Source organism: Anguilla rostrata, chromosome 2, assembly GCF_018555375.3.
Source record: "Anguilla rostrata isolate EN2019 chromosome 2, ASM1855537v3, whole genome shotgun sequence".
In the NCBI taxonomy this organism is placed as follows: Eukaryota; Metazoa; Chordata; class Actinopteri; order Anguilliformes; family Anguillidae; genus Anguilla; species Anguilla rostrata.
Genome location: NC_057934.1, coordinates 7,080,849 through 7,107,407, shown reverse-complemented (window position 1 = coordinate 7,107,407; position 26,559 = coordinate 7,080,849). Strand labels below are relative to the sequence as shown.

At 51.0% G+C, this 26,559-nt stretch overlaps 1 long non-coding RNA gene across 3 annotated transcripts in view; it reads left to right on the top strand.

Moving 5' to 3' along the window:
• LOC135244667 (uncharacterized) overlaps positions 1-26,559 on the top strand; it is a 180,067-nt gene that overhangs the window by 6,034 nt on the left and 147,474 nt on the right. Inside the window, exon 3 of one of the 3 annotated variants that reach the window (XR_010327027.1) lies at positions 1,464-1,538. The exons of the other annotated variants lie outside the window; for them this stretch is intronic. This is a non-coding gene — a long non-coding RNA (uncharacterized LOC135244667). Of the gene's footprint in view, positions 1-1,463; positions 1,539-26,559 lie in introns of those variants that run through there. 3 annotated transcript variants of the gene reach the window in all.

Sequence of the window (26,559 nt, the reverse complement as noted above, 5' to 3'; positions counted from 1 at the left end):
CCTTTAACCCGTTAAGGTTTGAGATCACAAATGTGATTAGAATGTACATAACTGTGAACATTTGGGTGCTGATGTAGCAATCGCTACAGGTAAATGAAAGCAATGGAGTTCTAGAACACTGACTTGAAACAAAAAATAAAAAAGGGTTAATCTCACTGTTTGAATTGTTTGTGAGAACACAATGTCTGACAATGTGTTCTAACGTCTAATATTGGAATTAAGTGAAATGGCTTCCAACAGCATTTGCCTGTGTGGTTAAAAAAAAATGTTTTTACAAAGACCTGAAATACCCCCCCAGCTCCGCAACACGAGTCAGTCGTCCTCTAGTTGTGTACGTCTGGTGTTCACTGTCGTGATGCTCGACTCAAGGCGTCTTAAGTGTGCGTCAAGCAGCGATTCAATCTCAGCGCTGAAATCGGTTCAGCTTGTGCTGATGCTTGTGTTTGTAGTAAAAACGCTTTGAAGAACCGGGAACGAAATGCAGTTTTTTTAAAAAGCGCCTTTCTCTGCCACTCGCTCGCTCCGCTGCCTGGCGTTGAGAGGAGCGCAGGTGCACGGGCCTTCGAACGTCACGCTGGCTCAGCGCCGTGCCCCCGAAGACCGCTGATCTGAAGCTCGAACGGAGTTCGGGGGGATTCGGGACGGTGCGCTTTGAAAATGGCCGCCGGGGCGGGGGGGCAGAGATGAAACGAGCGAGAACCGGCCCGGGGGGCATCGCCGGCGCACTTGGGCAGCGATCGTTATTCCAGTCACCCCTGGATTGGCTGCCGCCTGGCTGCCAGGGACAGACTCGGGTGCCAGGGGTACAAAGGCTTCTCTCTCTCTCTCCTTCTGCCCGTCCCAGAGGAAATTCGCCCGCCACTGTCGCCTCAGTCCGGGGTGGGGAAGGACGGACATAAAACGCAGGCGTACGCACGCTCGCGCACACAAATGAGTCAAAGCAGAAATAATAACACCAATAAATAATTGCGGCTGCACTGAGATTTACGTACCCCCCCCGGTCCAGTGTCTTTCACAGTAGCAAAAAGACATAAAAAAAGCTCATGGATGTTCTAAAAATAAACGCTGCCTTGTACGTGCTCACATGCTACCCATCTCACAGATGACCCATTTCCCCCCTCTCAAAATCAAGGAGGACACAAAAATAACCCACCCCACCCCACACACACACCCTCCCCTCACAGACACACAAACCGAAGCTGTCCCTTGAATGTGGAACAGGCTATAAATCCTGTCGGTGTAGTAAATCTGTGCTGTGGTTTTTCTCTGCTGCTTGTTCTTGGCCCCTGTGATGTCACTCCTGGTGGCTTGCCGTTCGGTTAGACCCTTTGTTTAAGCTCCCTGCTGGTGGCTTTACCTGGTCCAGGAGTTGGAGTCTGTCTCAAATCAAAACAAACCAAAAAAAAAAAAAAAACTAAAAACAAACACGCCCAAACCTTTGATCGCGCTTCTCTATTTTTCAGGTCTGTTTTGCTTTCTTTCGGTTCTGCACACATGCAACATCCAAATACCGTAAATGATGAAAGAAAGACAAAGAGGGAAAAAAAAAACAAAGCAGAAGAACAGAAGTAGGCCTGGACATGTGTTTTCCATGACTGGTAAAGCGGTCAAACCGTATTTCGACAGAGGCATTTTTTTTCTTATTGACCAAGGGCTTTGGCTTTTTATGGCACAAGTGATGATGAAATACATTTTATTTGTTTGTTCTTTTGCTAAGCAATCAGAACTGTTTAATTTACCCAGGATGTAAAAAAAAAAAAAAAAAGTGTGGCATACCAATGGGGTTTAAAGAACCAGAATGCTGGGAAATGTGGACTGCGGCGTTTGGGTGCAGGGGGTGGGGGTGTGGGGCGGGGGTTAAAAACGGCGGTCTGTTTTTCAAGAAGTGGCCTTCCTGTCCCGCAGGCAGAGCGTTGTGGTGATTGGCTCTTTTTGAAAGCGGGCGACGGGGCAGGACGGCTCTGCGTACTGTAGGCCCCCCCGCGGCGAACCGGAGCGAAACCCAGCCACGGGGGGCATTTCGGAGGGGATTACCACGAGGTCTGGGGGGGGAGGGGGGCCCACAGTGCTTCTGTCACATACCCAAATAGGACAGGGTTTGGGTGGGGTGGGGGGAGGAGCCTCCCTCAGCGTTCAACTTTTGGCACACAGGAGGAAAGAGGAAGCTGCCATTTCTCTCTTTTCCAGACCTGTTGTTATTTCCATTCAGAGCGGGTTACTGACAGGCCACTGTAAATAGCTCACTACCAGCAATGGGGGGTGGAGGGGGGGGGCAGCTCTGGGAGTTGGGTGGGGGTGGGGGGGGTGTTGGTCTGCCTGTACTTGCAGGGTAGCATGTTTGTGCGATTTAAAGATAAACACACCTTGCTTTTCAGCGACTCCCACCCTCCCCTCCTGCCCCCTTCCACATGAAAACAAAATGGATGCCACTGACTTGGAGACGGCCACTTTGAGGCAGTGCGTTCAGGCACGACCGCAAATGGCCCCGTCTAAGTTGGCGTTCATTTCCTAAATTTTCCCCCACGTCTATGATTTTCAGTTAATCTGAATCTGGGCTTTTTTTTTTGGGGTGGGTGATGTGTTTTAATTAGCTAAATAGTTAATATTCTGTGCATGTGATTGCAAATAACTTCCCATCCTGGTTGGGTGGTTGTTGCGGTACACATTTATTTTAGTATGCAGTAGTCGTCTCTCTTTAAAAAAAAAAGAAAAGAAGAGTGGCTTGGAAAGGAAGGAGAAAGCGGTGCGACGGGAGGCGCTTCACGGTCGTTAGCCGTTAGCCGCGGAACTCCTGCTTTCCTTTTCACCGCGGTTACCGTGGAAGCGGCCGGACCTGACTAACCGGAGAGGCGTAGCCCCGGTGAATGGCTGATTGTAAACAGATGAATGCGCCCGCTGTCATCAGAGGGCCTCTCTCTCTCTCTCTCTCTCTCGCTCGCCTCTCTCTCTCTCTCTCTCGCCTCTCTCGCCTCTCTCTCTCTCTCTCGCCTCTCTCTCTCTCTCTCTCTCGCCGCGCCGGCCCAGCCGAACAGGGGGGCATTGTGGGAAATGGAAACGAAAGGAGCTTTTCTGGCACAGGCGGCTGTTTGTCATGGAAACGCCGCGCAGGATCATCTCTTCGGCCGACGGGCGGGCGGGAGGAAGGAAGGATGATTAATGACGGAGGCATGTACAGTCGCCGAGAGAGAGAGAGAGGGAGAGAGAGAGGGAGAGAGAGAGAGAGAGAGCACAAGTTCTCATGGAAAGTGCAATAATAGACGGGCCCGATGTAGTTATAATGGAGAGGAAACAAGCCTTCCATTTCTTTCTTTCTTCTTTTGTTGTTGTTGTTTTTTTTTTCTTCTGCTGGTGAAATGTATACAAGTGCGCCCCCCCCAATCCCCTTTAGCCTTGCTTATTTTTAGCATGGGGGAGTTAATGCACATGCATCATGAGAATATTTGTGGGATTCCAGTGTTCCTGAAGGCTTTTAGCACCCCCCCCCTCCACACACACACACTCACACTCACTGCCCCCCCCCCCCACCCCCAAACTCTCTGCATTAGTGGAAAACACTCAAAGGAATTGGAAAGAGCGAGGCTCGTTTAGAGAATGTTTTACATTTCTGGCATAGCGAGGGGGTGTGGGGTGGGGGGGGCACTGCAGCGATGCTCCCAGCATTCACAAACTGGATAAAGTGCCCCGAACACTTTGAAGCTTTTTGTGTTGGGTCCGAAGTCCTTGAATATTACAGCTTAGTCCCAGGACGGGCAGGGTGGAGGGGTGTCTGGGAGGGTAACGTTTTTGGTTTGTTGTGTTTTGTTCCCACCCCCCCCCCCCCCACCCGCACGCCCTGTGGAATGTGAACTGATGAAGGGGCCGATCCCCCCCTTTCATAGCCGTCCTCCTCTCTCAATTTCCTGTTTACATGGCCAGAGGCGAGGGCGACCTCCTCCTCAAAGATGCGCCCCCCTCCGTGATGTAATCCAGCCTCTCATACACCCCCCCCCCCCCACCCCCAATCCCCTCCCACTCCACTGTTTGCAAACGTCCTGTTCCTCTCTTCCTTTGAATCCAATTTCTTTTTTTTTTTTTGGTTTGTTTGTTGTTTTTTTTTCTGTCGAACAATTCGGCGACCCCCGTGGGCGCCTGCTTTTTGGAAACACCCACGTGGCGAAAACAAACTTCAGTGGCGAATGAGCAACCGTTCCTCTCTCTATTGCCTAACGCTTGGGACTCTTGCGCTGTATTTTTAAAATAAAGAAACGAGGAAGGTAACAAAAAAAAAAGTAGCTTCACTGTTAATAAATGAAATAAACATCTGGCTGGGTCGTTCCCTTAAGCACTTTAGCTTTTTGGAGATACCCATACCTGGAGTTTAGACCGGGGCTTTACTTTCAAGGAGGACACTTGAACAAGACCTTGGGGAGACCACTGACGATAGGGGTCAGTCTAGAGATGTTTCAGATGCGAAATGGCTGTGCCATTGTCTCAGGCCAGGAAAGTCCAGGTTTATGTAAGGAAACCTTTCCGAAGACCCAGCCTTAGTGTTTTCTCAGAAGTTTAAGAGGCCGGACACCGCCCCTTTGCTTGTAAAGGTCGTGACCTTATTGCACTATAAGCCTGACGAGGCTGCTCATAATATTATGGTACTCTGTGGTTGACCAGGTTGCTCATAACCTTATGGTACTATAGGGTTGACCAGGTTGCTCATAACCATACGGTACTATGGGGTTGACCAGGTTGCTCATAACCTTATGGTACTGTGTGGTTGACCAGGTTGATAATAACCTTACTGTACTATGGGGTTGGCCAGGTTGCTCATAACCTTACTGTACTATGGGGTTGACCAGGTTGCTCATAACCTTACTGTACTATGGGGTTGACCAGGTTGCTCATAACCTTACGGTACTATGGGGTTGACCAGGTTGCTCATAACCTTCCGGGACTCTGTGTCTGAGCAGGTTTCTCAGAGAGACGGAGCTTTGCTGTAGGTTGGCATCAGGGAGCAGTTGGGTTAGGGAGGCCCAGCCTGCCGGTTCAGGTTTTCCCCCGTTTGCCAAGTGCACAACCTGCCTTAGCTCTAATCACCTCCAGGAACGAGCTGCGCGCAGCTTTCTCAGGAAGCCCAATTAGCCTAAGCTCCTTACTAACCCACTTCCACTGCAGCAGTGCAGACGGAGATTAGGTTAATTGCGTGTGTGTCTGGGTGTGTGTGTGTGTGTGTGTGCGCGGTTTTGTGCTTCGGGTTCAGATTATTGCGAGGAGCCCTGCGTCGCGTCATCGCAAGGGTTCGAGTATCCGAGCCGACGTTGGACTCACGCGACCCTGCCTATTACGCTAATTACCCAGAGGGCATCCCAGAATACCCTCGCACGTGTGGACGGCAGGACGTGGAGTGGGGGCTTCTGGGTGACGCTGAGAAGCTTCTCGGGGGGGGGGGGGGTGAGGGGGGGAGGGTTAAATTAGACTCCCACAGCTGTTCCCTCCTATATTTTCCTACTCTTTGGGAGGCGGTGAAGTGTTTTGGCTGTTTGCTGATGCGTCTAAAGCGGGCTCCTGATTGCTAGTGCCCATGTAGATTGGGGAGGGGGGGGGGGTGGTAGTGGGTGGGTGGGGGGGGGTCCGAAAATATCCCTGGGCGTTGGCTGCCAAGTAAGGGGAGTGTGAGAGGGCGACGGGTTGGGACACGGAAAGGGCAAATGTGTCGATGTCACAGGCTGCAGGCCAGCAAGTCGCCCCCCCTTCCCCCGAAACCCCAGTCATGTGCTCCCTGTGTTGCCATTGGAGACGGATGGTGAGACAGGCAACCTAGGGCTCGGTTTCCTGCAGAAACGCTCCTGATTCAGTCATGTGACAGTTGGTGTCTTCCTGTGCTCCGGGGGGCTTCTGGCTTCCTCATCAGACTCCCTCTGTGTGTGTGTGTGTGTGTACACGAGTGCGTGTATTCCTGTGCTTATTTGTGTTCCCCTTTCAGTGTGTGTCTGTGTGTGTATGTGTCATTCTCGCATGATGCTTTCCAGGAGACGCCTCACAGGGAGGGTTAATATTTTTCAGCAGGGTGTGTGGGGAGCGGGGGTGGGGGCGGGGGGGGGGGGGGGGGTTTATTTAGAAGGGCAGACAGTGACACAGCTGCAAGTAGTGACAGCAACCTTTCTCGCACGCACACACACACACACACACACACACAAAAAAGACGTGCCATGGCAGTCATCTCTCGCAGAACGCCCCCGCGTTGCTGCTCTGCGTTTGAAACGGCAGCCGGGCGTTGTGTGTGAGACGGGCCGAGGCGGGGGCACCGCCCGTCACCGAGGGAGGGGCCGAGGCGGCGGCTCCGCCCGTCACCGAGGGAGGGGTTGATACGGGGACGGTTTTCCAAAACAGCCCCGCGGACTCTCACGCCCACGGAACGTGGTGATGTTTACTGGCCCCGGGGGTGCGGGGTGTGGGATGGGATGGGATGGGGGGGGGTGTAATTATTCAGATAAGATTTCCTCACAGACTCACACACCGCTATATTGCGCTGTCCCTTCGGTGTCATTGTGCAAGTTCATTTTCATCCAGCGCGGAAAAGAACACCGTCGATAAATCCTCGAATTCTCAGGGGTCGGGATGGGATGGGATGGGATGGGATGGGATGGGGGGGGTGTTTCTGTAGATTTTTCTATTATTTTGGGCTTGTCGTCGTAAACAAGTCACGTCCAGAAAATCTGCAAAACGGTCCAAAGCGAAGGACTGTTTAGACCTCTGAGTCAGTCTGATCCGTGTTTGTAAACACAAATACACTGCTGCATGGCCTTCTGGGTATTTTTTTCCCCTGCTGTGAATTGAGGGCAGAATTATTTTGTTTACGGGGGGCTGAAATGGAGCAACGGCAGTGAACGCGGTCCTCCCTCATTTCACCTCTGATCCAACATTAAAAAAACATGGATTCTCTTTCCAATGCGAGTTATGAGTTATTCATATTTTTTTTTTTTTTAGAAGCATACAGTCTCTGCGTGACCCTATGTAATATCAAGAAAAAATATTATTTATGTAAATATAGGGGCTGTATTCATAGCTCATATAGGATTCCAGAAAATCTTGATTATTGTTCTTAGAAAAACCACGGTAAGTCCACCGAGGCCCGTGACTCTTCCAGTTCCCAGCTCCTCCTCATTGTTTGCAATAACTCTATTTTGGGGCATATACCCAACCTGTGTGGGTTTCCAGCCGATACCGTGACTGAACGTGAGCCCCAGGCTAGTCTCTCAGTAGTCTTTGCCTTCTCGTTGCTCTGCTCTTCGTAGTTTTTTTGCTTTCTTGTTGCTCTGCACTTGGCTGCGTGCTTTTTATTTGTTTGTCCGTCCGTCCGTCTTTCTGTCCGTCCCGTGGGCTGCCTCATGCCTCCTCTCCCATCTCGCGGGCGGGTGGGGTGGGGTGGGGTGGGGTGGGGTGGGGAGGGGGGGGGGAGATACCGCCACTTCAGCAAACAAACTGTTGTTCTTCCGCCTCTCTGTAATCCCACCACTCATTGTGAAATCGTGACTAATCCCCCCCCCTCCCACCCACCCCCCCCCCGGCAGGCCTCTCCTGAATAATTTGTGCAAACTTTGATCTTTCCGGTTTGCTGGATCCTCTTCAGCTGTTGTGTGGGTTATGAATAATCATAATACTACGAAAAACAAAAAATTCGATGAGTCTGCCGCTGCGTTTATTTAATTTTTTTTTTTTTTATGAAATAAAAGTATAACGTTGTGCAGGGCCGCATTTGCATATGAAAAGTCTTTTGATGTCTTTATCCAACGCGAAGAGCTTTGAAGCTGTAAATGTATTAATGTTTCGCCCCCCTCCCCTCTCCACTCAATTAAAAAAAAAAAAAAAAAACACACCTCGGACCGGAATGGAAGACGGAGAACCCTCACAACAGAGCCCTCCCAGGCCTGCCGTTTATCCGTCTGTCCAGCGCGTCTGGACGTAACTGACACGTGGCTGATTAATGTGTTCATTAATGGAGTTTTGTTGTTCGCCCCCGAACGCACCTCTTGAGTCTCCCGCCCCCCCATCCACCCCCCCATCTCAGTACAGCATAAATCAGTGGGCCTGCACTCCTGAATAAACACATTCACGCCCCGGTCAAGGTGCCGGGCCCCATATCTCTTTGATACCTCTTTGTTCTTTGATTATGGATGCATGGGGATGGTTAAATTTAGTCCCCAACTTCATTGTCTTTTTTATTTTTTATTTTTTTTTTTACACGTCTGGTAAATGGAGGATTGTATTTCGAGCAAAAGAGGCCTTTTCGTCTCTTTCCTGTTCTGTTTTTGGTGGCGTGCAAAAGCCTCTCTCTCTCAGCCTTTTCATTTAAAAAATAAAATAAAATAAAATAAAAATCTTGAGACGTTTTGGCCTGATGTTCTGGCAGAGAAATGACGCCTTGGCCGTTCTTAGCCAATGGGATGCAGCGGAATCCCAGCCAACTGTTTGTGTACTTACTGTGCGTTAGCGTATTCTGGAGCGCGGGTGTTATGAGTGCGTTCTGGAGCGCGGGCGTTATGAGTGCGTTCTAGAGCGCGGACGTTCCCGTCTTGTCCCAAAACGGCCGGCGTGGGCGCAGGGTTTTTGTTTTAGCCCAGCGCTAGCGACCGCTGATTCGGCCGACCTGGTTCAAGGCCTCGATGAGTGGGAATCGCGTGTCGTAGCGCTGCCCTCAGACCTGAAACCTGCACACACACGATGGCCCTTTTCGGATGGGGTTGGACTGCCCAGGTCTGGACTCTGGAGAAGGGCCCCCGCCCTTTTTCTAGCCGGTTGGCTTGTTGACATCTTGTAAGAGATTCCTGGCATAGAGAGAGACTGGGAGCGGGAGGAGGGGTGGTTTGGGGGGAGGGAGGGGAGGGGGGCTGTTAGAAGGACAAGCCCAGAGAGGCAGTGATGTAATTCCCAAAGAGACGACATTAAACGTTGAGCTGCCTCTGCATGACATCAGCGATTTAACACCACTTTGGTCTCGGTAATGACTATTTGTTTTTCCCCTCTCTCTCTCTCTCTCTCTCTCTCTCTCTCCCTTGTTGCTTTTGGCTCCTCTGTAACGATCTGACATTCAGATGGAAAGTCCATCTTCCACCCGACCCCCCCACCACCACCCCCCCCCCCAGTCGGTGCGCGGCCGTAAATTCGAGTAGGTTACCCTGAAAGTCGGCGCCGCCCTGCAGCCACGGATGACCTATCGCGCCCGCATCCGCGCGATCGAGTCGCCGGCGCGCGGGGGGGGGGCTGTATATCAGCGGCTCGCGTATCGGCGGCTCACGGTGTCCTTTCGCGCTTTTTGAGCGATGCTAATTTCGGAACGCCGTTCCGGTTTCGCCCGGGAGCGCGGCTTCCTCCGTCCTCGTGGTGTGCGTCAGTGATTTAGTTCCCCGCTGCCGCCGAACAGGGACAGGGTTTTTGGTCGTTAAAAAAAAAAAAAAAAATGTATTATTTTGCAGTGTGTGCTGCTGGGGGATGCGGTTCTTTCCATTGACTGTGAGCTGAACGCTTCAGACAAACTAATTAAAATGGGAAAATGGGGTCAGCGCATTGGTGCGGTAGACTCCGAGGAGGCCAGCCGCTCTCAATCTCGCTGCTACCCGGGACGCCTCCCTCCTCCCCCCCCCCCCCCATCTCCACCCCCCTGTCCCGTCCCCATCGCCCCGCGAAACGCATTACCTCTCCATGATGGATTTTCGCGGCCGGTGATTGGACATTAATGATTTACACGCCGCTGGAAAACGTATTTATTTCATAGCGCTCTCCGCGGCGCGGCGATGTCACTTCCCGTTTGGCCGCCGATAAATAACGGGCCTGAAGCCGCGGTGGACCCCGCCCTCACCCCCCCCTCCCCCCCCCCCACCACCCCCCCATCCCGAAGCCTGAGTCGGCCTGCCTACAGAGGCTGGATGGCCTGCTTTGTGTCTGTGTCTCCCCCCCTCCCCACCGTCCCCAGTCCAGCCCCTCCAACTTGTGTTTTTATGGCTTTAGTTCCTGAGTTTGGTTGGCCCTGCCGGAGCTCTGCGTTTTTTCTTTTTTCTTTTTCTTTTTTTCTTCACCGACTGTGGCTGCCCTAAAAGAGCTGAATAATTTATGCCACAAAGTAGAATTCAAGACACAGACTGGAAGGGGGGAGAGAGAGAGGACAGGAGAGAGAGAGAGAGAGCGAGAGAGAGAGAGAGAGAACATCTAATTCGATATGGAATCAATCGGGTTGCCATGACAACTGCCACAGAACTTACCAGTCTTTTTTTTTTTTTGGGGGGGGGGGGGGGGGTGGGGCTACTCTAAAACGGTCCTCCAAAGACGGGCTGAAGGAGAGGGCTCCTAAATCGATAGAAGAGAAGGAAAGTTGGAGAGGAGGAGAAGAAGAGATGCCGGCGGCTGACCCGTGTCTTTGGAAAAGGGCGGGAAGAATTTGTGTCACAGTCCACAGGGCCGATGATGGTAACCGTGGGAGACCGTCCCGACAGCGGCGTCCGTTCCCCCCCCCCCCCCCGCTGGAGCCTCGATTCCAGCAGGCACCTCACTACAGGTCTGCGTGCGGAGATCTGTGAACAACACGCCGGCAGTCAGTACGCCTTAAACCGAGCGCGTCGATGTGCGTACGATTTGTGACGTGTGCTTCGGCTCTGGCGCCGCTGATGGCGCGTTGCCGTGAGCGACGTGTGAGTCATTCATTTTTGGTAGTCCTGAAACGAAGGTGTTATGCTGCAGCGGGTTCCAGCTTGTGACGATAAACAGGGGAGGTCTCATGAACCACGTGACAATGTCGAGCTGCAACGACACGTCAATCGCTGATCGCTTTGGATCGCTCGGGGGCAAAAGATGCAATGATTGGCTCAGATCCATGTAGTAACTCCACCCGTGTTTTGGCCTCACGAAACCTCGTTTTGTTTTTTGTTTGTTTTCTTTTTCCCGTGGCTCGTTCCAGCCCTCTGCACATGTCGGCTGTCTAATGGGAGCAAGATGGCGGACGGTTGCACGCAGGGCTCGGATGTGGCTTCGCAGGAAGCTTGGAGGGTTAGACGGCATAAACCATGAGCGCGCAGTTCGACCGCGGATTCCCAAAAGCGGGTGGGGATCAAAGCCGGGAGGCCAGAAAACACTTCCGCGCTTTTCCCTGACGCTCGGGGGGGGAGTGGAGGAGATTTAAAAAAAAAAAGAAGGAAAGAGGGGGAGAAAAAAAACGTTTCCACATGTGTGCGTTGTGTCGACATGGCAACGAGGTGCTGCTTACTTGGGAACAGGTTGCCAAGTAACAGCCGGGTTATGCGCGCGGATGCGTGAAGGTGGGTTTGGGGGAGGGCCGGCGGGAGAGAGAAAGAAAGGGAGGGAGAGAGAGAAGGAGAGAGGGAGAGAGAGAGAGAGACGGCCTGATATTTTGAGCAGAAGAGAGGGAGACCATGTCCCTCAGGGTCAGACGGAGAGTAAATCTGCACCGGCCTGCCTCTGTTTGATCTGTCTCTTTGTTTCATGCCCGAATATTAATCACTCGGTCCTGCTCGCCCACTAAACCTAATTCATTGCCCCCCCTCCGAGCCCTATCCCAGCTGCAGATGTGCAAAACAAACACAGGGACTTTAAAACAGAAGAGGTGATCGCTGACAAAACAGCCTGACATCCAGACACTGATGATTCAGTCAGCAACAAGGCAGGAATCTGAGAGAAAGCGATATTGAATGTACCTGTTCTGTGTGTGTGTGTGTGTGTGTGTGTGTGTGTGTGTGTGTGTGTGTGTGTGTGTGTGTGTGTGTGTGTGTGTGTGTGTGTGTGTGTGTGTGTGTGTGTGTGTGTGTGTGTGTGTGTGTGTGTGTAAAAGGCATGCAAATCTCAAGATGGTGCTGAACTCCTTTTCATTTCCTTCATAAAGCCAGACAGCTCCTGAGATGGACACTGAGGGTGGAAATATATAGCATTAGCTTAGCACTGCTAGTTTCTATTTCCCCCCTTTTGTGTTTCTGTGCCAATGAGAACTACAGTAGGTGTCCTCCATCATTACCATTAGCATTAGCCGGATTTTGGACTTTCTCCCTCAGTGCCCGCTGAACTTAACTGTCCCGGTCTTGTCAGTGTGATGTTTTGCCTGAGGACCTGTTTTCCCTGCTAATCAACATTTAAGTTCTGGCTCTGATTATTTAAAGAGGGCGCCTATTTCACCAGTAGTCATTTCGAATGTCATTTTGAACTGTTTCCAAACTGTTTGGAAGTGTTGCTCTGTTGTTATTAATATAAAATGGCGTTCCTCTTCTTAATTAATTATAGTGCAGCTCAAGAGTGAAGCAGTGCTCTGGTGGGTTCCAGGCCAATCGAAGAGCTGCTGCTGTGGTAGATGAATTGACTTGCGCTGCGAGAGAAGCATCCTCAGTATTAATGCGTTAGAAGAGCTGGCACAAGCGTTGCTGCACGATAAGCAAAAAAACCCCGTAAGTGCCACAGAAAACCGATTTGACCTCTTCCGGGGGAAAGCACGGTACGCGATGCGTGCGCCATCTTTTTTTTTTTTTTTTTTCCGCGGCTCACGGCCTGTGTTATGGGAAACCCCGATATTTCAGCGGCGTGGGGACAGAGCGCGGAGACGCTCAGTGATGTCGCGGGCCATGTGTTATTTAAATAATGACAGCGCCCCTCCCCCCCTGCCCCCACGCGGCTGCACCAGATGACTCACCTCGGCAAACATCAAAGGGTTGTCTGCGTGTCACTCAAAGGCCGCGAGCGATCAGGAAATTACCGACGAGCCGCGTTGGGGAACACAGCTGTGCTGCTGCAGTCTGCGAGAGGGAGGGAGGGAGGGAGAGAGAGAGAGACAGAGAGAGAGAGAGAAGGGTGCGAAAAAGAAATATCATGGCTGCCCAGCTAAAAAAAAATGCCTTTGATTTAATCTCTGAAAGTGTTTGAGGGGAAACACGAAAATCAGCTCCGGATGTTCACTCAACACAGTTCAAACTGGGACAGTTTTCTTTTTGAAGATTTCTTTCTGGAATTCAGCATGCTCGATTAATCAACGCGTCGGTTAAGATTATTTCTAAAACGGAGTCATACTAAAACCACCAAAAATTAATCAAAGTGAAGATATGACATCATATAATACGTGTTGGAAATATTAAGGGTATGGTGCTGACAAATTTAAAGGTGGTTAACCTTTAGAAATAAAGTACTTGCTTGAAAGTTATAATAAATATGCATACATATACATAATATATTACATGTACACTGTATATATATATATATATATATGTATGTGCATTCATCTGTAAGTGGAGGCCTCATTGGGATTTAAAGGCTCAAATGAATTGCTGAAATGACAGTTTGTTTGGGAGCCCTGATGTCATGTCACGCTTCCCTCTGCTCGGCGCAACGTGGGTACGTGCGTCAGTCGGGGTTATTAGTGCGCTGCGGCCGACGCTGGCGAAAACGGAAGGACCCGAATTTACTCACCGGCCCGAAGGCACTCATTTGCATGCGCGCGTGCGAAAAGAAAAAAAAGAAAAACGGTTATTAAAAGAAGAAGTTGCTCAACCTGATATCGCAACCAAGAAAGTCCCTGACAGCATTTCGCCAGCCCCCGTGCCCCAGCCCAACCGTCACCTGTAAGTCTGGCTTTGCCTGTTCGTTGCGTTGTCGCGGCGACGAAAGGATTTCTTTTTGTGGTATCTCACTGGAGCCTTACCGTTAATTACCATTAATTTCATTAAAATAACAAAGCTCTGGTTCCACCTGTTCCAAAAGAAAAAAACAAAAACATTCTTACAGTGATTTTCTTTTTTTCCCACGATGCACAGTTCCTGCCGCCGTGGGCTATGCATGGCAAATTGCGGTCACTCACTCACTCACTCACGGACGACGTTTGAGGGACGTTTAGTGGGACGCCTGCGCAGGTGGCGCCCGCTAAAATGCGTCTGCGGAAGTGAGTCGCGCCGCGGGTCTGGACGGTTACGTGCTTGCTGAAGCCCCACGCCTCATATTTTTCTTTCTTTCTTTTTCATTTTCTTGTTGAGGCCCAGCAGAGTTTTTGTTTGACGTAACGCAAGTGTCTTGTATGACAAAAACCTGAAAATATTTAGCAAAATAATTATACATTATATTTTCTATTGAATGTTCCTTGTAGTGTTGGTTTCAGCAAAGTAGAATATTATAGTTCTTCATATTAAGACAAGAGACTCATGTCCCCCACAGGGGACAAAAATGAATTTCCTGGTTTTAGGAGAACATGAGTCTATTTTAGATACTATTTTAAACTGTTCTCTGTAAGCCTTTGCGTCAAGCAACAGATGATAACGGTCTGAGTTCTGCTTAGAATTGTTATTTTTATTTTATAGTTTGACCACAGACATTAGTAATGCAGGCCACATCCCACTGCTTGACTTTCGCATCAACCGCTTTGCCATCTACCTCAAAAATGTGTGCCGATTCCTACTTTCCCCTTGTAGTATCTCAAGAGCTAAAACAATATGAAAGGAGAGATGCTGAAGTCACGGAGGCTGTGACTTAAAGGAAAAGCATTGCTTCTTAGCAGTCGGGAGAAGAAGACTCTAAATAGAGAATCGAGAGACGTTAAACGACAGAAGTAGCAAGGTGTTTTTTTTTTTTTTCTCCTCGAGTTCAAAGCAGTTACTGATATGAATGGATTTGGGCAGCAGCTCCCCAAAGAAATGCAACTTAAAGTGTCTGGATGTTTCATTTTGGGTTTTAAAAGACTTCAGAAATGGCGGAGGCTCAGGGGGGGACGTTTATGTCAGAACGTGTTAGTGCTTCGGTCTTTTACAACGCACAAAACCAAATAAAGAAATATCAGTAAACTTAAAATCTATCGGGATTTGCTGTTCAGTTTCGGTTTTATACCCCCCCCCCCCCACACACACACACACACACACACTCTTTTAGGGCTGTCTATTACCTGGAATAAAGATGCTCCAAATCCAATATAAAAACGCCGCGTGTTGCCGTGGCAACATGTACCAAATTGTTTATTGATGCCTGGCGCTGTGTCTGTGCAGTAAGTCGTAAATGGTGTTTCCAGAAGGGACGGAACTCGCAACCGAAGCTGAACGATGCTAATGTGCGAAAACCCTTAGCCTGCTTCCGCCCGTTTGGCTCTTGTGGTGACAAACCAATATGACCACAGCGCCTTTTAAATGGTTAATTGTGCGACCCGCAAACAGGCAGCCACCGCAGCAAAAACAATGGGGTGGGGAGTTGAGGGGGTGGGGGGGCTTATGTAATTGGGCAGTGCACTGCGGCACTGAGTTCTGCCCCCCCCCCCCCCGCCCCGAGCAGAGTAAACATAGCCATGTGCCTTGATGCAGCAAAGTTAGGAGCTCATGGCCTACTTTCATAAATCAGGCTGCTGCTACTGCTGCTGCTGCTGGGGCCGCAATAGACAGCCCTGCATGGACTCAGATAAATGTGCGCACTCTCTCTGTCTCTCTCTCTCTCTCACCACCCCCCCCCACCCCAGCATGACTAGAGGGAATCAGCTGACTGCCTGGCTGAGAATAAGGTACTGGCAGTCCCCCCCCCCCCCACCCGATTTATCTGCTCAAACTGTGACCTTTCCCTTTCCGTGTACATAGATCCCCTTGCCCCCCCCCCCCCCCCCACCCCCCAATGTCTCCTCCCCCTCTTCTCTGATTTCAGTCCCAGCCAGGGGCTCCTGTTCGCATATCCTTACCGCCCGACTGCAGCATCAGCACTTTTCCTTCCACAGCTTTCATTCTCCTCATTTCCCTGTAGATGGCATTGGGGAGTGTGGGGGGGGGGGGTGTGCTTTGGCACACGCAAAAAAAAAAGTGAATACTGTTAACTGTAATAGTGTTGTTTGTATGGGCCCACAAGGAATAAAAATGTACTCTGTCAGAACTAATTTAACACGAAGCATTTTTTTTTTGCTATTTGTGTCCGTCGTTTGTGCTTCCGCCTTGTGGTTTTCTGTGTGTCTGTTCATCGCTGATTGCTGTGATATTGCGGCATGGAGTTTGTTGTTTTTTTTATTTTTTTATTTTTTGGCTGGACAGCAACAGCGGGGCCAGCCCTATAAACCTGAATGTCTGAGACTGAGTGATGAAGTTGCACCATTGGCCGGCCCGGTTCGGTCCAGCCATATACGAGGTTTTGACCTGGTCTTGTTTTTTGGCAGCCCTGAGCTGACCCAAGCACAGTTGCTGGTGCCTCGGTTCTCTGTTGCTCTGTTTACAGGTTACAGGTGGCTGAAATTGAATTTGAGTTCATTGATTGCGGCCACAGTTTGCCAATACTTGGGCCGAACTTCTACCTGCTGTTGTCCTGTTGTCTCTGCCCTACTTTTCCGCAGTTTTACTTCCACCGATAGAGCCGGGCTGATGTTTCTTTATCGCTCTCGACGTCTGCCGTGGGTCTCACAACATTGCACGGTGTTGCATCACTTTAAAAGCTTGACGCCTCGATTAAAAATGATTTTCCCTTGAACCGCGTATGAGACAGATGTGAAAAATATTTTACAAGATCGCACTGGCAGTCACTGGGGGGATGGGGGAGGGGGAAGGGAGGGGGGGGGTGCTCACATGATTTGGCAGCAAATTATTAATAGGAAAAAAGTTTGCTTGTGCCTCCCCTAGAATGTTCTTAGACATCACTTTGTGAGAAGCGTTACAGCAGTATATAAGTGTCATGAATACATGTGACAAAACATGAATATCCTTATCATGTAATCATTCATTTAATCAAGAAACAGATCACGGGGAACTTTTGATCATTATTATTGTTGTTGTTACTATTAGTATTATTATTATTATTAGCGGTAGTAGTCATAGCGGTAGTAGTAATGTTACTAATAGCGTAAGTCTTATTTGAGTAATATTTCTAAATCATGTCTGACTGCTGTTGTGCTGACTGATGGGTAATGGTCTGCAGGATTATGTCATAGTCACATGATGCAGGAAACACGAGCTGTGAATGCAGGCGTAGTTTTGACATCAGGACGGCCGTGGTCTGGGCCGCACCCTCAGTCTGTCGTATTGTCCCATGTTGGGCGGTCCGTCTTTAAAAAATAAAATAAAATTTTTTTTAAATGGACCGAAAAGGTCACGGTGAACCCTGGGGTCGGGCGGAGGAGGCGTGGCCTTTTAAACGAGCAGCGTTTGAAGGTGGGCGATGGAGTTTTTGCCCGGAGCATGCGCACACACACACACACACACAAACACACACACACATACACACACATGGGCGCACGCACGCACACACACATACACGCACATACACGCACATGGGCGCACAAACACACACACACACACAAACACACATACACGCACACACACACACACAAACACACACAAACACACATACACGCACACACACACACACAAACACACATACACGCACACACAAACACACGCACACGCACATGGGCGCACTCACACACACACACACATACACGCATGCATGCCTGCACACAGATGCGCACGCACGCTTGCACAAACACACCCACATGCACACACACACACACACACGCGAACGCACACACACAGACACAGACACACACATCCGCACATACTCTCACACACTCATGCACACACACACACACACACTCATGCACATCCACACAGACACACGCACACACACACACACACACACGCTCATCAGTATCCAGAGGCACGTCTGGCTCTGCCTGCGCATATACGAGAGAGCCCCAGGGGCTCGGTTAGAAAAAAACAATCATTCTCTAAAACACTCTGAAAACTCGCAGCACTTTCCTGAGCATTCATTTCAAAACTTAACGCTGATTATATTCTGGTGTGGCCTTCACACCATTAAAGTGTGTGTGTGTGTGTGTGTGTGTGTACGTGTGTACGTGTGTGCGCGTGTGTGCGCTTACTTTCAGTGCAGGTCCTGACGAGGTTCAGTACTTGCCATGCACAAAACGAAAGAACTGAAATAACCTTTCATCATTATGTAACGGTGACGTTTTAAAAAAAGAAAAAAAAGAAAAAGAAATGCATTTCAGCCTTGAGGAATTATAACCCTAACTCTCTCTCTGATCTTTTTATTTCACACCTTAAAAAAAGTGCAATGCTGTCTCGCATCTCCTTAGACTTATCTGGATTTTTTTCTCCTCTCTCTCTCTCTCCCCCTCCCTCCCTCTCTCCCTCCCTCTCTCTGTTTTCTCAGTGCGCAGGGTGCTCTAATTCACTGCCATCTTGAACCGCTCCCAAGTTTATGTCCTTTCTTACGCCCCCGGGAGCTTTTTTCTTCTTATTTTACAGCTCCCCTTGCCTCTCCTCTGGGGTGGGGGGGGGGGACCTGTTTGCCGGTGGCCCTGGGGGGCTCTTCCTCAGGAAACTCCCCCGTTGACGTCAATGGCAACCAAAGTTAAATTTGGGCAACGTTCCTCAGGGGGCTGCCTACCCAGCACTCCCCTCTCTCTCCCTCCGCTTCGCTGGGCTCCTGTGTTTCCAGGCAACAGGCGTGTCCTCCAGAGATGCGGTCCTGGGCGGCTCCCCTCTCTCTCTCTCTCTCTCTCTCTCACACACATCTTTGCCTCCTGTGGTTGGTTTAGTAATCTTTTCTTTCTTTCCTTATTTTCCTTTCTTCCCCTCCGCTTTATTCTTTTGCTTGAGTGTAACTTGAGCAGTTCCCTCCACGGCTGCATCGGTTGCATTTTCGTTGTCACTAAGATCCGTATTGGAGGCACACTGGGTGCCTCTCCTCAGTCATACGGGGTGCCTGTACTAAGTCATACGGGGCATCTCTCTTCAGTCATACCGGGTGTCTCTCTGAGCTCCAGGCTGCACAGTCACATTAGAAGTTTTAAAGTCTTCCTGAAAACACATTCCTGCATGTGTTTTACTTCGCACGAACACCCCCACACCCCCAACCCTCCTCCATAACAGTGTGTCCCACATGTTCTTTTTTTGTGTCTTTACGGCAGTAACAATGTCTGATGGGAAAATGGTGGTTTCCGTGATGGGGGTAGGCAGTAAACAGTAATTCCACATGGTGTCTTTTCCTGATGCCCCCCCCCCCTCCACCCCACCCCACCCCACCCCCCCAGCTACCGCTGGAGGCCTTGATGAATTCCAGTGACCCAGCGATCCTCCCCATGCTGGAAACTTCCGGGGGCCGCGCTGCACAAGGAGGCCCATTGAAGTGTGTAATTCCAGACGAGGGAGAGGGGTGAAAAAAAAACGACCTCGGCCTTGTTGGGGGTGATGAAGCACAGCTGTTCCTGGACGGGAGTTTTGTCATGGCGGTTCAAAGGGGACTTGGGGGGGGGGAGGGGGGCAGGGTATCAATAACATTGCAGCCAGAGGGACGTTGCCAAGGGCTGTCTGACCTTTTTGCGAGGCGGGGAGTATCGCACCTCCGAAATATTTCCAGCGCCCGAGCGGCGAGGAGGAAGCCGGTGTTTTTCCGGAGCCTTCTGGGCCGGAGCCGTGCGCCAGAACCCCGCCGTGCCAACCTCACTCACGGCTTTTAAAAATATTTACAAAAAAAAAAGAGACTTGCATTTCTAGGAAATGCACACAGCCTCCGAAAAGCTGTTCCATACCCCCCCCCCCCCCCTAAATAAATAAAAAATAGTGTTAATATCATTGCATTATTGACACACAGGAAGTCCTCATTGCGAGCAGGGTTTTAAAGAGATTAGTGCAGTTCCTTTGCCATGAAGTCTGCCAGTGTACTTTGCCGTGGTTTAAAAAACAAAAAAACAAAAAACAAAGGGAGGATGATTTAAAAGCAGTCGTCGCATTCATCAGAGTGTCTTGACACCTGACACCATCTTTGATTTAGAAACAGAAGAGCCCTTATTGGATGCCGTAATTCATCTTGGGTGTGGGCGGGGCTTGAGACTGCTCTCGGGTCTGTGGGGGCAGCTTAATGGAGATGACCTCACTACTGTAGTACTAAGTGCTTCTGTGGAGGAGAGCTCTGCGTAATTACAGTCTTCCCTGCAGTGCCCCCCCCTCCCCCCCACCTCGCTCCCCTCGTTGTAGACTTCCACACTGTGGACTGAAGCCATGGATCTACATACCTTTGTAACAGCTGTGTGAGAAAAGGGTGGCTGTGTTTCTGTGGCCCTGTACAGGCACGGTTGTAGCGTGCGTGTGTGTGTTTGTGTGTGCATGCGTGTGTGTGTGTGTGTGTGTGTGTTTGTGTGCGTGTGTGTTTCCCCTGCCAAATCCATTCCGGAATTGGGTGGGATTGGGGGGGAAAAGCTGAATACTGATGTCTGGAAAATTTACAGGTCCCAGAGATTCCCTGACATCCTGTTCTAAGAGCAGACCAGCCTGTGAGTTTAGATAGATAGTATTTTCATGAATGAACCCCATTCCTCTTTTACTGCATGCAACTGCATACAATCTGAAACTATTGCGGACTGAATTCTGAACTTGATTTTTGTTTCCTTTTTGAAAAACTCTGCATTTTAATTGTGGTTTAATGCGCAAAATACTGCACTTCCTGCGAAGAGTTGACACCACTGCTTCCAGGCAGGGCTTTCTTTGCCGACCCTACTTATACCTGGTTATCTCTGAAGAGACCAAACTCACGCCCTCAGCGTTTGATTGGCTCCCGCCTGGCCCAATCATCCGCTAATTGTCATTCCTCTCGCTTTTTACGCAAACTCCGCCCCGCCCCCCCCTGCCGTCCCCTACGGAGGGCGTGAACAGGAAGCTGTCTTTCACTCATTTTCTGTTTTCCCTTCCTGGAGCTCCTCAGGTGGGCCTCCAGTGACAGGCACTCCAGTCGGCAGGAATGGTGTGTTTTGGCTGCCGGGGGCCGCCTCCCATTGAGATGAATGAGCCGACTCGATGCTCAAGTTTTTGAGAAGGGCGTTCGTCAAAGAGGGAAAGAGAGGGGAAAATCTGGGTTAGCTGGAACCACTTAAGATCACAAAAGGAGGATCCAAGGGCTTGTACCGTAATAGTCCTAGAGAAGATTAACCAGAAACCGGCCCTTGGACGGAAAATAATTTGGTCTGGGTTTTTTTTTTGTTGTAGTGTTTTTTTTTTTTACATTTTTTTTATTTTTACAAGCGCTATCAGAACTGTCAGTGGAATTAAGTAATTTCTCATTTGTTCACTTGGTCGTATTTCAGTTTCATGTTTATAAATGTGACTTTGAAGGCAAAGTTCTCCCGACAACGCGCACGGTTGGGCCTGAGAAATGAATTATGAAATGGCTCTCGAAACCACCGGAGAGGATGCATTTCCATATCAGAAAGCACAAGCGTGGTTTAGCAAGCGAAAGAACCAATTATGTTCAGTTTCGAGTTTCCATTATTCATTAAGCAAAAAAAAAAAGTACTTGAGCTTTAATTGAGTTAGACTTCAGACTTCACAGACAACACAGGAAATGAGCCCCAATCTGCTGTCACCCGGAGTACCAATTTGCTGTCACAACACGTAAGCTGGTCAAGGGCGCTGAATAGGCGACGTGCCGTGAATGCAAATGAGTGGCGGCTGGCCCGCGTAATGGCGGGTGGGCGGGCGGATAGCGCCGCGGATGCTAATGCCAGCTACGCGGGACGAGGCCGCGCTTCGCGTGCGGCGTGTAAACTGACTAAGGACCGACCGACCGACTGACAGCAGCGGGTGGGGGGGGGCGGGGGGGGGGGGGATGGAGGGAAACGGGAGTGCGGCCGCGCGGAGATTCCAGGCCCGCGTTCCCGCCGAATTCGGTCTCTCGCCCGATCCGAAGCGACTCTCCGGCTGGAGGCCGTGTGCGGGAGTGTTTTTGTTTTTTGCCGATGGGAGTCTCCCAACGTGCGGGTGGGTGGGGGGCGGGCGAGGGGGGCGGGGGGCTGTTGATATTTATGGAAGATGAAACTGAAAGCGTGAGTGTAGATGCATAATTTATGAAAATTAAGCCCCCCCCCCCAACCGTGCGTGAACGGAGGCTCAGCTGAGTGCACGCTATCCTGTGAACTCTCCGTCGCCCCCTCGGCCCGGGGGGGGTGGGGTGGGGGTGGGTTAGAGTGGGGGGGGGTTACATGAGAGCAGCACAGCGGAAGCCGCTTGGCACGGAGGGGGAGAGGTCGAAAGGTCGCGGAAAAGGCCCCTGAAGCGGAGTTTGCCCTGCGGTGTGTCTCCCCCCCCCCCGGCCTCTGCTGTGTTTGTGTGACGGGATGCCCCCCACTGGAGCGTTTTAACGGGAAGCAGGAGCCCCCCAGCCCCCCCCCCATACCTCTGAGGCACAGTGCTGCCGGGGTCAGCCCGTGCATGCGCAGGGGCCGGGGGGAGGGGGGGGGGGCGTCCGTAAGTAATAATTCATTCCGTGACTGTGTTGTTACTGTGGGAGCTTGCGTGAGGATGCATGCACATGAGCGTTTGTGTGTGCAGCCGTGCGTGTATGTGTGTGTGTGTGTGTGTGTGTGTGTGTGTGTGCAGGCATGCATTTGTGTGTGCTGGCCTGTGTGTGTGTGTGTGTGTGTGTGTGTGTTGTGTTGTAAATGCTAAGTGTAAACATACTGGGGCCCCTTGTTAAAGACCTGATGGGGTCCTTGTTGATTTGTGATGGCAGAAGCAGAGCCAGAGCCAGTGATGACATCACATGACACTCCAGTTCCCCTGCTCCCCCCAACCTCAACCAACCCCCCTCCCCCCCCTTCCTGACACTAACTGGGAAGCCAGGGCTTTGGGTTGAGAGAGGAGTCTCTGTCAGGTCTTTCTTTCTCTTCTCCCTCTCCCTCTCTCTCTCTCTCTCTCTCTCTCTCTCTCTCGCTCTGTCTTTCTCTCCCCATCTGACCCGTGAGAGCTGAGGTGGGGCGGAAAGTCGCTGCCTGCATGTCACTTCCTGTTTCCACTGGGCTGGATGGCCCGTGACAGGGCAGTGGCTCGCAGCTGATGGCGGGCAGTTGCGTGTGTGTCATGGCTGGCCGAAGTGGGAATTCCCCCCCCCCCCATTCTTTCAGACGGTTTCTGCGGCGAATGACGGTGAATCTGAACCCGCGATGTGTTTTCGGCCTGCTCGTAGCCACGTCACTGGAGCATCTCGCTGGAGCCTTCGCGCGCGTTTCCACGGCAGCCCCGCAAAACAAACAAACTGGATGTGACGGTGAAGGAAGGGGGATTGACATGTCCCTCAATTACGACATTTTGGATTTCCTGTTTACCCTTTAAGGTGTGAGATCACACATGTGCGTGAGTAGAATGCTCTTAACTGAACATTCTAATGCTGATGTAACGATCGCTGCTGGTGTTTGAAAGCAGCGGAGTTCTAGAACACTGGCTGTTAGAATTTTGAAAATAACATTCCAGGAAACCTCATCCACAGAGGGTGAATAGCAGTGCACTTCCTCTTCCTGCATCGGGTCACAAGTTTGGCCATGTTTAATTCCCGTGGAGAGGGGCTTGGGATTGGGTAGAGCTTGTGACCTCTGGGATCGGACCGGGCGGGTGCGGGCTGTGAGGGAGCGGAACTCCAGCATCCGCAGTAATTGGGAGAGAAAGGGGAGACGGGTGATGAAAATATGCAAATGATGGAATAGACAAAATCGTCAGAAGGTCACTGTAATAGTCAGAGAGGTGGGGCGGGGGGAGGGGGGGAGCAGGGAGGCGGAATTTTCATTTTCATAAAAGCTCCACTCACCTCCTGCCTCTAAATTAGGCTTCCAGTTTTTCTGTATTTTTTCCCATGAAAGTAAGGTAATTGAGAATTTAAAATGAATGACAAAATGTTTGAATTCGATATTAGAGCATATCAGTGTAACTGACCATATGCAAGCTGGCAGGGGGTTGTACAATTTGACAGTGGTATTTTAGAATAGTATACTGTATTATTTTGGATGATAATACGTTACCGTACTATATTTTAGACTGTAGTATTTGCGGCAACAGTTTTGCGGACTGGAGTGTGTGCGCTTGCTGGAGTGTGTGCGCTTGCTGGAGTGTGTGCGCTTGCTGGAGTGTGTGCGCTTGCTGGAGTGTGTGCGCTAGCTGGAGTGTGTGCGCTAGCTGGAGTGTGTGCGCTAGCTGGAGTGTGTGCGCTAGCTGGAGTGTGTGCGCTAGCTGGAGTGTGTGCGCTAGCTGGAGTGTGTGCGCTAGCTGGAGTGTGTGCGCTAGCTGGAGTGTGTGCGCTAGCTGGAGTGTGTGCGCTAGCTGGAGTGTGTGCGCTAGCTGGAGTGTGTGCGCTAGCGTGGTGTGTGTGCGCTAGCTGGAGTGTGTGCGCTAGCGGGAGTGTGTGCGCTAGCTGGAGTGTGTGCGCTAGCTGGAGTGTGTGGCTAGCTGGAGTGTGTGCGCTAGCTGGAGTGTGTGCGCTGCTGGAGTGTGTGCGCTAGCTGGAGTGTGTGCGCTAGCTGGAGTGTGTGCGCTAGCTGGAGTGCGTGCGCTAGCTGGAGTGCGTGCGCTAGCTGGAGTGCGTGCGCTAGCTGGAGTTGTGCGCTAGCTGGAGTGTGTGCGCTAGCTGGAGTGTGTGCGCTAGCTGGAGTGTGTGCGCTAGCTGGAGTGTGTGCGCTAGCTGGAGTGCGTGCGCTAGCTGGAGTGCGTGCGCTAGCTGGAGTGTGTGCGCTAGCTGGAGTGCGTGCGCTAGCTGGAGTGTGTGGGCTAGCTGGAGTGTGTGCGCTAGCTGGAGTGTGTGCGCTAGCTGGAGTGTGTGTGCTAGCTGGAGTGTGTGCGCTAGCTGGAGTGTGTGTGCTAGCTGCTGATTTGAGTCGCGCACTGTGTGCACAGATTCTGACGGCCCAGACAAGTGTACGGACGTTATTCGCGTGCCAGACAGACTCGCGTCCCCCCCCGGGGTCTGAATGGGAGCACAGAGCCCCGGGGTTCTCCCGGTCGGTCAGTAGCCGTCTCGCAGGGCTGTGTGAAATTTTTTCCGAGCCCGGGCGGACCAGGAGGCTTCGGCCCGGGAATGAGAGGGCGCTCTGTCTCCCTGCTCCGCGCGCGGAAGGAAACCCGGTTCCTCAGAGTTCACTGCGCAGCTGTGCTGCAGCAGGCTGTACGGCCTGAAAAATCATCCCATTCATAACGCACAGCTTAACACAGCAACAAAAAAAAGAAACTATTCGTCTTTCACCTCATTAATACTGCAAGAGATGACATAGAAATCCCTTTGGGTCACATCGTCTTAACCCGAATGTTGTCATCGTCGGGTAATGTAACATTACCCAGTCAAAATAGGACCTCGTCTGAGGAACTCGTTTAATGCAGGTTTAACTCCAGTCCTGGAGGGCCGCAGTGTCTGCAGGTTCAACTCCAGTCCTGGAGGGCCACAGTGTCTGCATGTTTAACTCCAGTACTGGAGGGTCACAGAGTCTGCAGGTTTAACTCCAGTACTGGAGGACCGCAGCGTCTGCGGGTTTAACTCCAGTCCTGGAGGGCCACAGTGTCTGCAGGTTTAACTCCAGTGCTGGAGGACTGCAGTGTCTGCATGTTTAACTCCAGTCCTAGAGGACCACAGCGCCTCGTTGGGAAATGAGGTGTGTTTCTTCGTGTGACTCTTTCAGCCAATCAGTGACTTTAAAAAAAACACCTGAGTGCTGAAATGCATCAGCAGTCTGTGACGTCACGCTCTGCATGATTGGATTTGTTAGCCTGCTGCATATGGGGAGTGGTGGCGGGGAGGGGGTGGTGGGGGGGGTTTCTTTTATCCAGGCAGGAGTTCAGAGTCAGACGGCGCTTCCGCCTTTAATGGAAACCCTGCACTATCTCAGCAGACACCTTTGTTGGGGGAGGGTGGGTGTGGGTGTGGGTGTTGTCTAAAGGGTGGGGCAGACAAAAGCCAGGCGGAAGAAAAGGGAGGTTTCCAAGGCAACCCTTCAGATGTGCTGGGGCCTCCTTTTAAGGCCGAGCTCCTGTGCTCATGTTAAGCCCCCAGGGATGTTTACAGTCGCTACTGGAGGATTTACCTTTTTTTTTTGTCAGGACTGTTTACATTTACCCCCGGGGGGAGGGGGGGGTGTAGGTATTGCTTTGTAATCACCTGCCCCCCAGCACAGGGGCACATCAGTCAGGTAGAATGAAAGAAACGGGCAGCGTTTGTGCGGATGTTTGTGTGCCAAAGTGTTCAGCGCCCTGGAGTACAGTCAGCGCAGCCCAACCCATAACACAGGTGTGTTTTCAGTCAGTCACGCGTCAGTTGTGTACGTTCCCTTTTCAAAAAAAAGACACGCTCGATTTTGAAGGGCTTTTCCCTGCTCCGAAGTGATCGCTGTACTCCAACTGAACAGCAAAATATGTATTTAATTCAGCTCTGACTAGCAAAAGGGATGGAATGACTACATTGTTGTTTGCTACCGATTTACTGTTATTCACGAGGCCCTTGGCTCTGTGTTGAGGTTCAAATCTGAATCTGTCAGTCCAGCTCAGGAATGTTCAGTCTTGTCTGAAAAGGGCCGGTGTGGGCGCAGGTTTTCCTTGACGTTGTCTCGTGACTTTTTCTTTGAGGAGGGGCAAGCTGTTCTGTTCCTCAGTGGATTAAAATGGGAGGGAGTGTTTCCTGATACCATTCCCAGGAACACCGTTTCCCAGAATCACTTTAAACTAGTTTCTGCAGCCTCTCCAGTCACCTGTGCAGAGGAGAAGCCCAGCCCTGTGTTGATCCCGCTTCGTCCGAAACCCCAGGCCCGCCCCCCCACCTGGTCCCAGGAACACCGTTTCC